This window comes from Colobus angolensis, unplaced genomic scaffold (assembly GCF_000951035.1).
Source record: "Colobus angolensis palliatus isolate OR3802 unplaced genomic scaffold, Cang.pa_1.0 Scaffold309, whole genome shotgun sequence".
In the NCBI taxonomy this organism is placed as follows: Eukaryota; Metazoa; Chordata; class Mammalia; order Primates; family Cercopithecidae; genus Colobus; species Colobus angolensis.
The window spans coordinates 288,500-301,688 of NW_012116366.1; the positions used below are offsets into that span (position 1 = coordinate 288,500).

Consider the following 13,189-nt stretch of genomic DNA (forward strand, 5'->3'; position numbering starts at 1 on the left):
AGGTAGAACCTATACTCTGAAGAGCATTGTGTAAGATAAAAATTAGTTGGATGAAACATATTTTTGGCAATGTGTAAATACAGAAAAATGTTGGTCAGAAAAAAAAAAGGATTATGTTTTTACATGTGAAAGAATTTTCTGGCAAAAGAAAGTTGTTGAGCCTGGGGAAGTAAGGTGAGAAGCAAAAAGGGAACAATTCTTCTTTTAACCCATGATCTTAAAAAATATACAGTAAACTGACACTTTGATTCATTTGATATTGTTATTTACACAGATTATCTTTACAGAAATAGCAAACATTCTTAGCTATAAACCTGCTTTGATGGGACCAGAAAAATTCTTATGCTCTTATAGTAGATTATGCCAAGTTCTGGAATTAGAATTTGAGATTCTTATATATTGAAAAATAAATTATATGTGTAATTATCTCACACTTTAGTTAAAGTAAATTTACATAGCAAACTCAAGAGTTTTATCATCTAACATAAACCTGATCACAGTTTGCTCCACTTTGAGAAAAAAAACTGGAACTTTTACTCCACAACATGTTCCCATTTTAAAGCTGACTGGAACATTAGATTAAAAGCCTTCCTTTACATAATATGTTTTATTTAAAATTACTACAACAGATATTTACATTTTGTGTGTAGAAGAAGATTCCCTAAAGAATAACAAGTGGGACTGATGGTCTTATGTTTTTCATTGTAGATAATAATAATAACCTGAGGTTCAGGTCAAAGCCAAGGTGAAAATCCAGGAAGTGTTAGATAGGGCAAATTGCGTCTCTTAACTTACTCATTTTTGAGATAATTTAAAACTTTTTGTCCAAAGCATTCATCATTTACTAAGTACTAAATTTTGTGTTAAATACAGGAGACATATACAAAAAATTAAAAAAAAAACAAAAAACACTTTTTGGCCGGGCATGGTGGCTCATGCCTGTAATCCCAGCACTTTGGGAGGCCAGGGTGGGCAAATCACGAGGTCAGGAGATCGAGACCATCCTGACCAACGTGGTGAAACTCCGTCTCTACTAAAAATACAAAAATTAGGTGGCCATGGTGGCACGTACCTATAATCCCAGCTACTTGGGAGGCTGAGGCAGGAGAATCACTTGAACCAGGGAGTAGGAGGTTGCAGTGAGCCAAGATCACATCACTGCACTCTAACCTGGCAACAGGCTCTGTCTCAAAAAATAAAAACAAAAACAAAACAAAACAAAAAACAGCTTTTAAGGAGTATCTCTGCCCTCATTACATTTACAGTTGTAAGAATCTAAGTTGTAAATACTTTTAAAAATTCAGAGGAGAGACAGACTTTGAAGAAAGGGTGGATAGACAATACAAAGCCTACTTTGCCAAGAGTAGAGAAGTCTGGTAGGGAATAAACATGGTGGTATTAAAATTGTGATAACACTCAGAACACCTAACTCTCTGCCTGCTATTCAGAGTTCATAAGATCTCCTCTGTGTTGGTCATTTCCTTATTCTTTCCAGCATTTAATAATCCTTATGTGCCATTTGAAAAATGATGCTCAAAAACCAATGTAGGGGAAAGGCAGCAATTCCTATATTAGATCCAACAGTTTTATCCCAGGCCTTCATTCCACTCTCCACTCCCCCATAATAATTTAAAATTCCCTTGTCTGTGAGTCTATTCTCTAGGTAAAATTCCACATGTGCATGCCACCTCTTAATAAATCCACGCATCTAGACACTGGGATCAGCCCTGAAGCTTGGGTTTCAATTCCTCCAATTTCTTCTCCTTGCTCAAATACCAGTTGTGTTTTTTGTTCCCAGGCTTTAAACACTGCTGTTTATCCAAAATCTATCTTATTCATAAAAAGGAATCTATACTCCAAATTCTAATCTTTATTTCTATTTGAACCCACCCTTTCATACCATATTGTTATAAAAGTATAATAAAATTAACTTAATATTTCTGCTAAAAATGTATAAGCAACAAAATATTATTTTCTGATGATATATATATTATCTGCCTAAAATAATTTCTAGTAATTATTCTTGAGAGTTCAACAACAAGCTTCCAAGATGCCGCCCAAAGGAAAAAGTGGTTCTGGAAAAGCGGGGAAAAGGGGAGCAGCCTCTGGGAGTGACTACTGACAAGAAGGCTCAAGGTCCCAAAGGTGGTGGCAATGCAGTAAAGGTCAGACACATTCTATGTGAAAAACATGGCAAAATCATGGAAGCCATGGAAAATTTAAAGTCTGGGATGAGATTCAATGAAGTGGCCTCACAGTATAGTGAAGATAAAGCCAGGCAAGGGGACGACTTGGGTTGGATGACCAGAGGGTCCATGGTGGGACCATTTCAAGAAGCAGCATTTGCCTTGCCTGTAAGTGGGATGGATAAGCCTGTGTTTACAGACCCACTGGTTAAGACAAAATTTGGATATATTATTATGGTTGAAGGAAAAAAATAAAATGATATGAAAGACTGAAAAAAAAAATTATTCTTTTAGCCTTTACTACTAACAGGCTAGATGTAGTTAGAATATAAGGTTTTATCTCTACCAGAAAAATGTTTAAATCTCCCCTTCCATTGGGTGATGCAATTTACGCAAAGAGGAAGTTTTATGTCAGTGCTTGTCTCTCCTAAGCGAGAATAGAGTCAATATGCAATGAGAGCAAGATGGCAGAACAGAAGGCTCCAACAATTGTCTCCTCCTGTCACTCCCACCCCATGAACACCAGTCTAACAACTATCTACATAAGAAAAGCATCTTCATCAGAACCAAAAATCAGGTGAGCACTCACAGTACCTGGTTGTAACTTTGTATCACTGAAAGAGGCACTGAAAATGAAGAAAACTAGTCTTGAATAGCCAATGCCACCCTTGTCCCACCCACAACAGCAGCAACAGGGTGCAGAGAGCATTTCACATGTTGCAGGAGAGACAGCACAGTAATTGTGAGGCATCAAATTCAGTGCTGTGGTAGCATAGTAGAAAAGAAATTCAGAAAAATCTCAGCTGACGCCCACCCATGGAAGGGGCCATTAAAAACTAGTCCTGCTCAGAGGAGAATTGCGGATCCCGATGGCCAGAAACTGAGTTCCCACAAGCCTCGCCACTGTAGGCTAAGGTGCTGTAGGGCTCTAAATAAACATGAAAGGCAGTCTAGGCCACAAGGACTGCAAGACTTAGGTGAGTCCTAGTGCCAAACTGGGTCCAGAGCAAGTGGACTCGGGGGCACACGACCAACTGAGGCACCAGCTGGAGCCGCTAAGAGAGCGCTGGCATTGCCACTTCCCGAACTCTAGGCTGCACAGTTTGCAGCTCTGAAAGAGACCCCTTCCTTTTGCTTGAGGAGACAAAAGGGAAAAGCAGGGAGGACTTTGTCTTGCATATTGGCTACCAGCTCAGCCATGGCAGGACAGGGTATCAATCAGAGACCTGAGGCCCCTGTTCCAGATTCACTCTAGCTCCTGAACATTTCTAAACACACCCTGGGCCAGAAGGGAACCTACTGCCTTAAAAGGATGAGCCCAGTCCTGGAAGCATTCATCTCCAGCTTTCTGAAGAAAACTTCAGCTCTGAATAACCAGCAGGGATATCCATGTACTATGTTGAGAGCTTTGGGTGAGTCTGAGACTTGCTGGTGTCCAGTGAGACTCAGTACATTCCCAGCTGTGGTGGCTATGGGGCAAGACACCTGCCTGAGAAAAGCAGGAGGAGAAATAAAAGGGACTTTCTCTTGTATCTCAGGTACCAGTTTGGCCACGGGGGGACAGAGCACTAAGTAAGCTCTTGGGGTCCCTGACTCCAGGACTTGGATCTTGGACGGCATTTCTTTTTAAAATTTTTTTTTTTAATTTAAAACATTTCGTGGGTACATAGTAGGAGTATATGTATTTACAGGGTACATAAGATGTTCTGATACAGCCAAGCAATGTGAAATAAGCACATCATGGAGAATCGGGTATCTATCCCCTCAAGCATTTAGTCCTTGAGTTACAAATAATCCAATTACAGTATTTATTTTAAAATATACAGTAAAGTTATTATTGAGTATAGTTACCCTATTGTGCTATCAAATAGTAGGTCTTACTATTTCTATTTTTTCTACCCATTAATCATTTCCACCTTCCCCCAAATCCCCCACTACCCTTCCTAGCCTCTGGTAAGCATTCTTATACACTCTATGTCCATGAGTTCAATTAATTTGATTTTGACATCCCACAGGTAAGTCAGAATATGTGATGTTTGCCTTTCAGTGCCTGGCTTAGTTCACTTAACATAATGATTTCTAGTTCTATCCATGTTGTTGCAAATGACTGGATCTCATTCTCTTTTATGACTAAATAGTACTGTATTAAATGTATGCACAACATTTTTGTATCCATTCATCTGCTGATGGACTTAGGTTGCTTCCCAATCTTACAGATTGTGAAAAGTGCAGCATTAAAAATAGGAATGCAGATATCTCTTTGATATACAGATTTCATTTCTTTTGGGTATACACTCAGCAGTGAGATTGCTAGATCATATGTTAGCTCAATTTTTAGTATTTTGAGGAACCTGCAAACTGTTCTTCATAGTGTTTATACTAATTTACATTCCCACCAACAGTATTTTTTTTCTCCACATCCTCACCAGCATTTGGTATTGCCTGTCTTTTGGATATAAGCCATTTCACCTGAGGTGAGATAATATCTCATTGTAGTTTTGATTTGCATTTCTCTGGTTATCATTAATACTGAGCACCTTTTCATATGTCTGCCATTTGTACATCATCTTTTGAGAAATCTCTTCAAATCTTTTGCCCATTTTTTATCAGATTATTAGATTTTTTTCCCTATAGAGTTGTTTGAGCTCCTTATATATTCTGGTTATTAATTCCTTGTCAGAGGGGTAGTTAGAAATACTGTCTCCCACTGTCAGGGTTGTCTCTTCACTTTGCTGACTGTATCCTTTGGTGTTCAGAAGCTTGTTAACTCAATGTGATCCTGTTTGTCCCTGTTTACTTTGTTTGCCTGTGCTTGTAGTGTACTGCTTAAGAAGTCTTTGCCCTGGCCAATGTCCTGGGAATTTTCCCCAATTTTTTCTTGTAGTAGTTTCATAGGCTGATGCCTTAGATTTAACCCTTTAATCCATTTTGATTTGATTCTTATATACTGTGAAAGATAGGGGTCTAGTTTCATTCTTTTCATATGGATATCCACTTTTTCTACCATCATTTATTGAAGAAACTGTCTTTTCCTCAAAGTATGTTCTTGGCATCTTCGTCAAAAATGAGTTCACTCTAGGTGTGTGGATTTGTTTCTGGGTTCTCTATTCTGTCCAATTGGTCTATGTGTCTTTTTTATGTCAGTACTATGTTGTCTTGGTTACTATGGCGCTGTAGTATAATTTGAAGTCAGGTAATATGATTACAGCAATTTTGTTCTTTTTTGCTTAGGACAGCTTTGGCTGTTCTGGGTCTTTTGTGATTCTATGTAAGTTTTAAGATTGTTTTTCTATTTATGTAAAGAATGCCACTGGTATTTTCACAGAGATTGCACTGAATCTGTAGATTGCTTTAGGGAGTATAGACATTGTAACAGTACTAATTTTTCCAATCCATAAACATGGAATATTTTTCTATTTTTTTGGTGTCCTCTTCAATGTTCTTTAACAGTGTTTTTCAGTTTTCATTATAGAGATCTCTCACTTCTTTGTTAATTTTTAGGTAATTTTATGTGTGGCTATTGTAAATGGGATTACTTTTCATTTCTTTTTCACACTATTCACTGTTGGTCTATAGAAATGCTACTGACTTTTGTTATGTTCAGTTTATATCCTGTGACTGTACTGAATTTCTTTATCAGTTCTAATACTTTTCTTGTGGAGTCTTTAGGTTTTTCCAAGTATAAGATCATATTATATTTCTCTAGCTCCTGAACATTTCTAAACATACCCTGGGCCAGAAAGGAACCTACTGCCTTGAAAGGATGGGCCCAGTCTGGAAGCATTCATCTCCAGCTTTCTGAAGAATGCTTGAGCTCTGAATAACCAGCAGGGATAGGGAAATTCTAGGCAGAAAAGGGCAAGTCCATGGTGAAGACTGGCCTTCAAGCCAAAAAGCCTAAAACCCACAGCCCAAAGTGAGAATTTCTTTCCCTGTTTTCCAGCTCAAAGGTTGCCTTTTCCTAAACCATCCATGGCCCTGCCCCACCCCATCCTGTGTCTATAAATATCCCAGACTTAGCCAGCAGAAGGAAGAAGCAGGTGGACATCAGGGACTATGGCTGGACATCAGAGAGAAGCAACTTGACTTCAGAGGGACAGCTTGATGGCATAACTTCAGAGAAAAATCTGACCAGAGATGGTGAGTCTTCAGGAGAAGATTGCCTACCCCCTCCCCCATTCCCTTTTCAGCTCCCTCTCCCACTGAGAGCCACTTTCATTGGCAATAAAATCCCCCACATTTGCAATCTTCCAATTTGTCTGTGCAACCTCATTTCTCCCAGATGCTGGACAAGAGCTCAGGAGCCATAAATGCAGATACAAAAGGCTGTCACACTAGCCCTTTGCCCTCACTGGCAGAGGGCAGTTGCCTCAGCAAAAGGGCAGAGGACCCACCGAGCTGCAAACACTTAAGCTTTCTGCAGATGGCAGAGGTAAAGGAGCACTGTAACATGGCCCCTGGGGCTTTGGGAGTCACAGGCACTCTGCCTAGATGCTGCCACAGGGCCTGCATAGAGTTTGCTCCTGCTGACATCCAAAAGCACTTGCTCTGGCTCCTGTACCCACTCAGCTGCATGCTCCCTCCTGTGAAGGGTGAAACTCAGTGGGTCCAAGTGAGTGGAGTCTGATCCCATTGGCACGGAAGCAGCAGGCTGATTCTAGTACTCATGCACTCCAATTCCAGTCTTGCCCACTCCTGTGCTCCCTCTGAGAAGCAGTTGAGAGTGGCAGGCTGAGTAAACAAGGTTAACTTTACAAGTCCTGCAAAGACATCAGGCAAGTATCCTGCTTCAGTGTCATCTGCAAACAAGAATAGTATAGCTGGTGAAAATATCCTTCAAACACGAAAAGAAATCAAGATTTTCCTGGACAAGCAAAAGCTGAGGGGTTTCATGAATACCAGACCTGTCTTAGAAAAAATAATAAAAAGAGTATTTCAATTGAAGAAAAGGACATTTATGAGCAATAAGTAATCATCCGAAGGTACAAAACTCATTGGTTATAGTTAAGTACACAGAAAAGCACAGAATATTATGGCACTGTTACTGTGGTGTGTATACTACTCTTATACTAAATAGAAAGACTAAATGATGAACCAATAAAAAATAATAACTGCCACAACTTATCAATACATACACAGTACCATATGATATAAACAGAAACAACAAAAAGTTTACAAGATGGAGAATGAATTAAGGTGTAGTTTTTATTTGTCTTATTTTTGATTGTTTATGCAAACAGTGCTAAGTTGTTATCAGCTTAAAATAATGACTTATGAGACAGTATGTGCAAGCCTCACAGTAACAAACCAAAAATAAATAAATAAATAAATACAACAGTTACAAAAAAATAAAAAACAAGAAACTAAATCATTTCACCAGAGAGAATTACCTACACAAAAAAAGAAGAGAGGAAGGAAAAAAAGAATGAAGAGACGACCAGAAAATAACCAGAAAACAAACAAAAAAATAGCAGGAGTAAGTCCTTACTTATCAATAGTAACACTGAGTGTAAAAGGACTGAATTCTCTAATCAAAAGACACAGACTGGCTAAATGAATGAAAATTCAAACCCATTTATCTATTGCCTGTAAGAAACACACTTAACCTATAAAGACACACATAGACTGAAAATAAAGGGATGGAAAAAGGTATTCCATGCCAATGGAAACCAAAAAAGAGCAGGAGTCACTATACTTGTATCAGAAAAAAAATAGATTTCAAGACAAAAACTATAACAAAGGACAAAGAAGAACATTATATAGTGATAAAAGAGTCAATTCAGCTAGGAGATATAATAATTTTAAGCATATATGCACCAAACAGTGAACAGCTAAAAAGAGAGACAGATTCCAACACAGTCATAGTTGGAGACTTCAACAGTCCACTTTCATAAATGCACAGATCTTCTAGATGGAAAATCAACAAAGAAACATCAGATTTAATCTCCACTATAGTCCAAATGGATCCAATATTTACAGAACATACCATCTAATGGTTGCAGAATACACATTATTTTCTTCAGCACATGGATTATTCTCAAGATTAAATCATATGTTAGGTTATAAAACAAGTCTTAAACATTCAAAAATATTGAAATATGATGAAGCATCTTCTCTGACCACAATTAAATAGAGCTAGAAATTAATAACAAAAGGAATTTTGGAAACTATACAAATACATGGAATTAAACTACATAATCCTGAATGATCAGAGTCAACAAAGCAATTAATAAGGAAATTAAAACATCTTGTGAAACAATTCACAATGTAAACAAAATATATTAACCCTATGAGACACAGCAAAAGCAGTATTAAGCAGAAAGTTTATAGCTGTAAGTGCCTACATAAAAAAGGAGAAAAAACTTTAAATAAACAATCTAACAGTGCATCTTAAAGAATTAGAAAAGCAAAAGCAAACCAAACCCAAAACTAGAAGAAAATAAATAATAAATATCGGAGAAGAAATAAATGTAATTGAAATGAAGAATACAAAAGATCAATAAAACAAAATGATGTTCTTTTGAAATGTTAAACAAAAATTGACAAAGCTTTAGCCAGACAAATTAAGGCAAAAGAGAGAGAAGACCCAAATAAAAAAAAAAAAAAATCAGAAATTCAAAAGGAGACATTACAATTGATACAGCAGAAATTCAAAGAATTATTATGGCTACTATGAGCAACTATAAGTCAACAAATTGGAAATTTTTGAAAAAACTGGACAAATTTCTATACACCTATATAACCTACCAAAACCAAACCACAAAAACATCCAAAATCTGAACAGACAAATAACAAGTAACAACATTGAAGCTGTAATAAAAGGACTCAATAAATGGTTTTGGGAAAACTGGATATCCATATGCAGAAGAATGAACCTGGACACCTATCTCTCACCATACAAAAAAAAAAAATCAAATTTGAATGGATTGAAGACTTAAACCTAAGATCTCAAACTATAAAACTACTACAAAAAATTGAGGAAAATATCTAGGCATTCATCTGTGCAAAAATTTATTGAGCAATACCCCACAAGCACAGGCAGCAAAAGCAAAAATGAAAAAATTAGATCATGACTGTTAAAATGCTTCTGCATAGAGAAGGAAACAATTAAAAAAGTGAAGAGAGCCACAGAATGGGAGACATATTTGCAAACTACCCTTCTAAAGAGAGATTAATAACCATAATATGTAAAGAGTTCAAACAAATCTATGGGAAGAAAATCTAATAATACAATCAAGAAATGGGTAAAACATGTGAAGAGATATTCCTCAAAAGAAGATATACAAATGGCAACAGACATATGAAAAGTGCTCAACATGAATGATAATTAGAGAAATGTAAATCAAAACTGCAATGAGATATCATCTCACCCTAGTTAAAATGGTTTATATCCAAAAGACAGGCAATAACAGATACTGGTGAAAATGTAGAGGAAAGCAAATGCTTGTACAATGTTGGTGGGAATGTAAATTAGTACAACCACTATGGAGAATGGTTTGTAAGTTCCTCAAAATACTAAAAATTGTGCTACCATATAACCCAGCAATCCCACTGCTGGGTATATACCTAGAAGAAAGGAAATCAGTATTGAAACAATATCTGCACTCTCATGTTATTGTTGCACTGTTCACAATATTTAAGATTTGGAAGCAACCTAAATGTCCATCAACAGATGAATGAATAAAGAAAATGTAGTACATATATGCAATGGAATACTATTCAGCCATGAAAAAGAATGAAATCCTGTCATTTGCAACAACATGGGTGGAACCAGAGATCATTATGTTAAGTGAAATAAGGCAGACATGGAAAGACAAAAATTACATGTTCTCACTTATTTGTGGGATCTAGAAATAACAACAATTGCACTCATACACATAGAGAGTAGAAGGATAGTTCCCAGAGGCTAGGAAGGGTAGTGGGGGAGTGGAGAAGAGGTGGGGATTGTTCATGTATACCAAAAAAGAGAATAAAAAGACCTAATAATTTATAGCACAACAGGGTGACTATAGTCAATCATAATTTAATTGTATGTCATAAAATAACTAAAAGAGTACAATTAGATTATTTGTAAAACAAAGAATAACTGCTTGAGGGACTGGATATATGATCTCCTATGATGTGATTATTACACATTGCATGAGTGTATCAAAACATCTCATTTACCCCATAAATATATACACCTAATATGTAGCAGCAAAATTTAATAAAATTTTAAAAATTTTAAAATGAAATGAAATAAGCAATGGGCAAGTTTTATCAAGTCACAGAATCACAAGATGTTTGCTTCTAGAGAGGAACTAAGCACTATTTAGTTCAAATTATTCCTTTCACAAATGAAAAAACCTATCCTTAAATCAGAGTTTGTGAAACTATAGGCCATGGGCTGAATCTAGCCACCTGTGTTTTATAAATAACACTTTTTTGAAACACAGCCTTGTCTAATTATTTGCACCTTTTCTAAGACTCTTGTACTACAGTGGTAATGCTAAGTAGTTTCAATAAAGAGCATATAATCCACAAAGCCTAAAATATTGGTTTACTCTCTGACCTCTTCAGTAATGTTTGCCAACTAATTTAGATAGCATGTATAATTTGCTCACAATCACACTTTAAATTAGTGGCAAAATTTGTCTAAAATCTATTTTTACTTAGTGATATGCTCTTTCTATTCTACCATATTGCCTCACTGTGTCCAATATTCTAGGGCTAAAATTAAAGACCAAATTCAAAAGTGGTAAGAAGGAAGACAACAATTACAGTTACAAATGGAATTTATCCAGTGCCACTTAAGTTTTTAAGAGCTACTACTTCAACTTAACCACTCAGTCTTCTGCATGCCCTCCAGAGAAAATGTCACAGGTCACATTACATTTTTTATGACGATTTACCCAATGTCACAAATTTATCAAAGTGTAATTAATTTAGTGGCAATAAATTAAAATAAAATAGCAATAATTAGTAGTCTATACTAGTGCAGGCTACATCTATACTAGAAAATAATAAAATAACTCTGCAGCTGGAATATTCATTAAAATATTTTTCTCTTTTAATATAAACACCAAAACTCATTATTCAATCAGATCCATGTAGCTGAGTACCTTCAAAGAGATAATATACTGAGAAAAATTATTACAATTCAGAAACTGTAAATTAGACATCCCCAATATGTACTCCCTGGACCAGTAACATCAGCATCATCAAGGGAGCTTGTTTAAAATGCAAATTCTGGGGACCTACCTCAGACCTACTAAATCAGAAATTCTGGGAGTGGGATGTAGCATTCTGTGTTTTAACAAGATTTAGTCATGCCTAAAGTTTGAAAAACACTGCTCTATATCAACACGGGCAATAAAGAAACACCCTAAGGTATAAAAAGAAAATAAAACAGGCAAATAAGCATCGTTACAGATAACAACTTGCACATCATTTATTTCTAGTTCATAAGCCACGTTAATAACACCCTACCTTACAAAAAAAGTCACTTCTATTCAACAACTAATAAGAGTTCTAGAAACTTTGCCAAGTATAATCAGTAAGTGAAGACCAAATATTCATAAAGAAGAGAATATATAAGTGAATTAAAATAAAGAGTCTGCCTCCAATTTGCTGAAACTTTTAAGCTATTACCATCCCTCTTCCCTTATTGACTTAAACTTGGGCAAACTGATACGAAAGCCCAGTGCTCCTTCTGTTGGCACTGGCAAGAAATTTAGACCACATAAATCCCGCTAAGACAAACCTTGCCCCAGTACACCTACCTTTACCATCATAAAAACCCCAAGCCAGTCTCCTTGACCTGCTCTTTCAAGCCATTCTGTATCCATTTAAAAGCCACTCTATTCTCTGAAAAAAGTTCATTTTCTGAGTACTAAACCTTCTCATATCTTCTTGGTGCATGTGTGGCGCCACCAGTATTGAAATCTAAACCAAATTCTGGATGGCAGAGAGTCTATCCTGTTTCTACATGGTAATCACAACACAAATTCAAAAATTTTTTCTCATCTACTAAAAATATATTCCAAAAGAAAACCTGAAAAGTCCTGTCAAAATGTAAGCTTCCTCCGTTGTAGCTTTCAGGCAAGATATTATATATGTAACTTAAGCCTTTATTTTAGGAACATGATCAGAAGCTATACTTTTTCAGCAATAAAATTCTACCACCCCAAGATCACTGTATGAAATACTTGTGCCCCAGGGATTGAGATATGGCTACATATACACTATAAAAGAAGAAGTAATTGTTCTGATAATCACGACACTAAGAAACAACAGGGAGAAAAGCAGCTTCAGGGACAATATTCAGTAGCTAATTGTTCAACTTACTGGTTCACACTGCTTGTAGACACTGAGTCTAGTTATGGGGTAAATGAAAGTGAATAAAACTCAGCTGGAATTCTGACACCAGCAGTATTTTTCCTTAGTGTTGCTTCCTGGAAAAAAAGTTAAAAATAATGCAAAATCTACAGAATGTCAAGGGAAAGGCAAGAGAGCAAAATGGAAACTACAGACAACACAAATTATTGTAGAGCAACTCAAGCTTTGGATACTTTGGATGTACTTTTCAACTGTTAATTTTAATTGACCATAAAAATCCAAAACCTCAGAGGAGAAACTGTGTAAAAACTGATACTCTGATGAGAAATAGACAACAACTCCAGGCTTTAAATATAATAAAAATAGTTTTCCTTATCTCTTTCACTGTTTTTAAAAATAGATCTGCTTTGCAATTTATGATTGCATGTTAGATTCAAGGTGAAGTACTTTCATTCTTTCTGATGAGGTAGTTGTTCAAGTTTTGGCCATAAACACCAAAGTCTGATTACTAAGCCCCAGGGTGATTGAGTGCTATAAAACATAGCAGAACATAAAGCCCAGACTCTTCAGACAGATGATATGTACTTCTATGAACACCCAACAGCCATGACAGCTGGCCAGCAACTTAATATTTGAACAGCATGGCCATTTACCATGGAAGAAATGTAAACATTAAATTATTCCTT

General features: G+C 36.3%; 1 pseudogene; it reads left to right on the top strand.

The window, feature by feature from the left end:
* Window positions 1-2,029: 2,029 nt before the first annotated feature.
* LOC105517839 lies at window positions 2,030-2,441 on the top strand (annotated as a pseudogene).
* The last annotated feature ends 10,748 nt before the right edge of the window (window positions 2,442-13,189 follow it).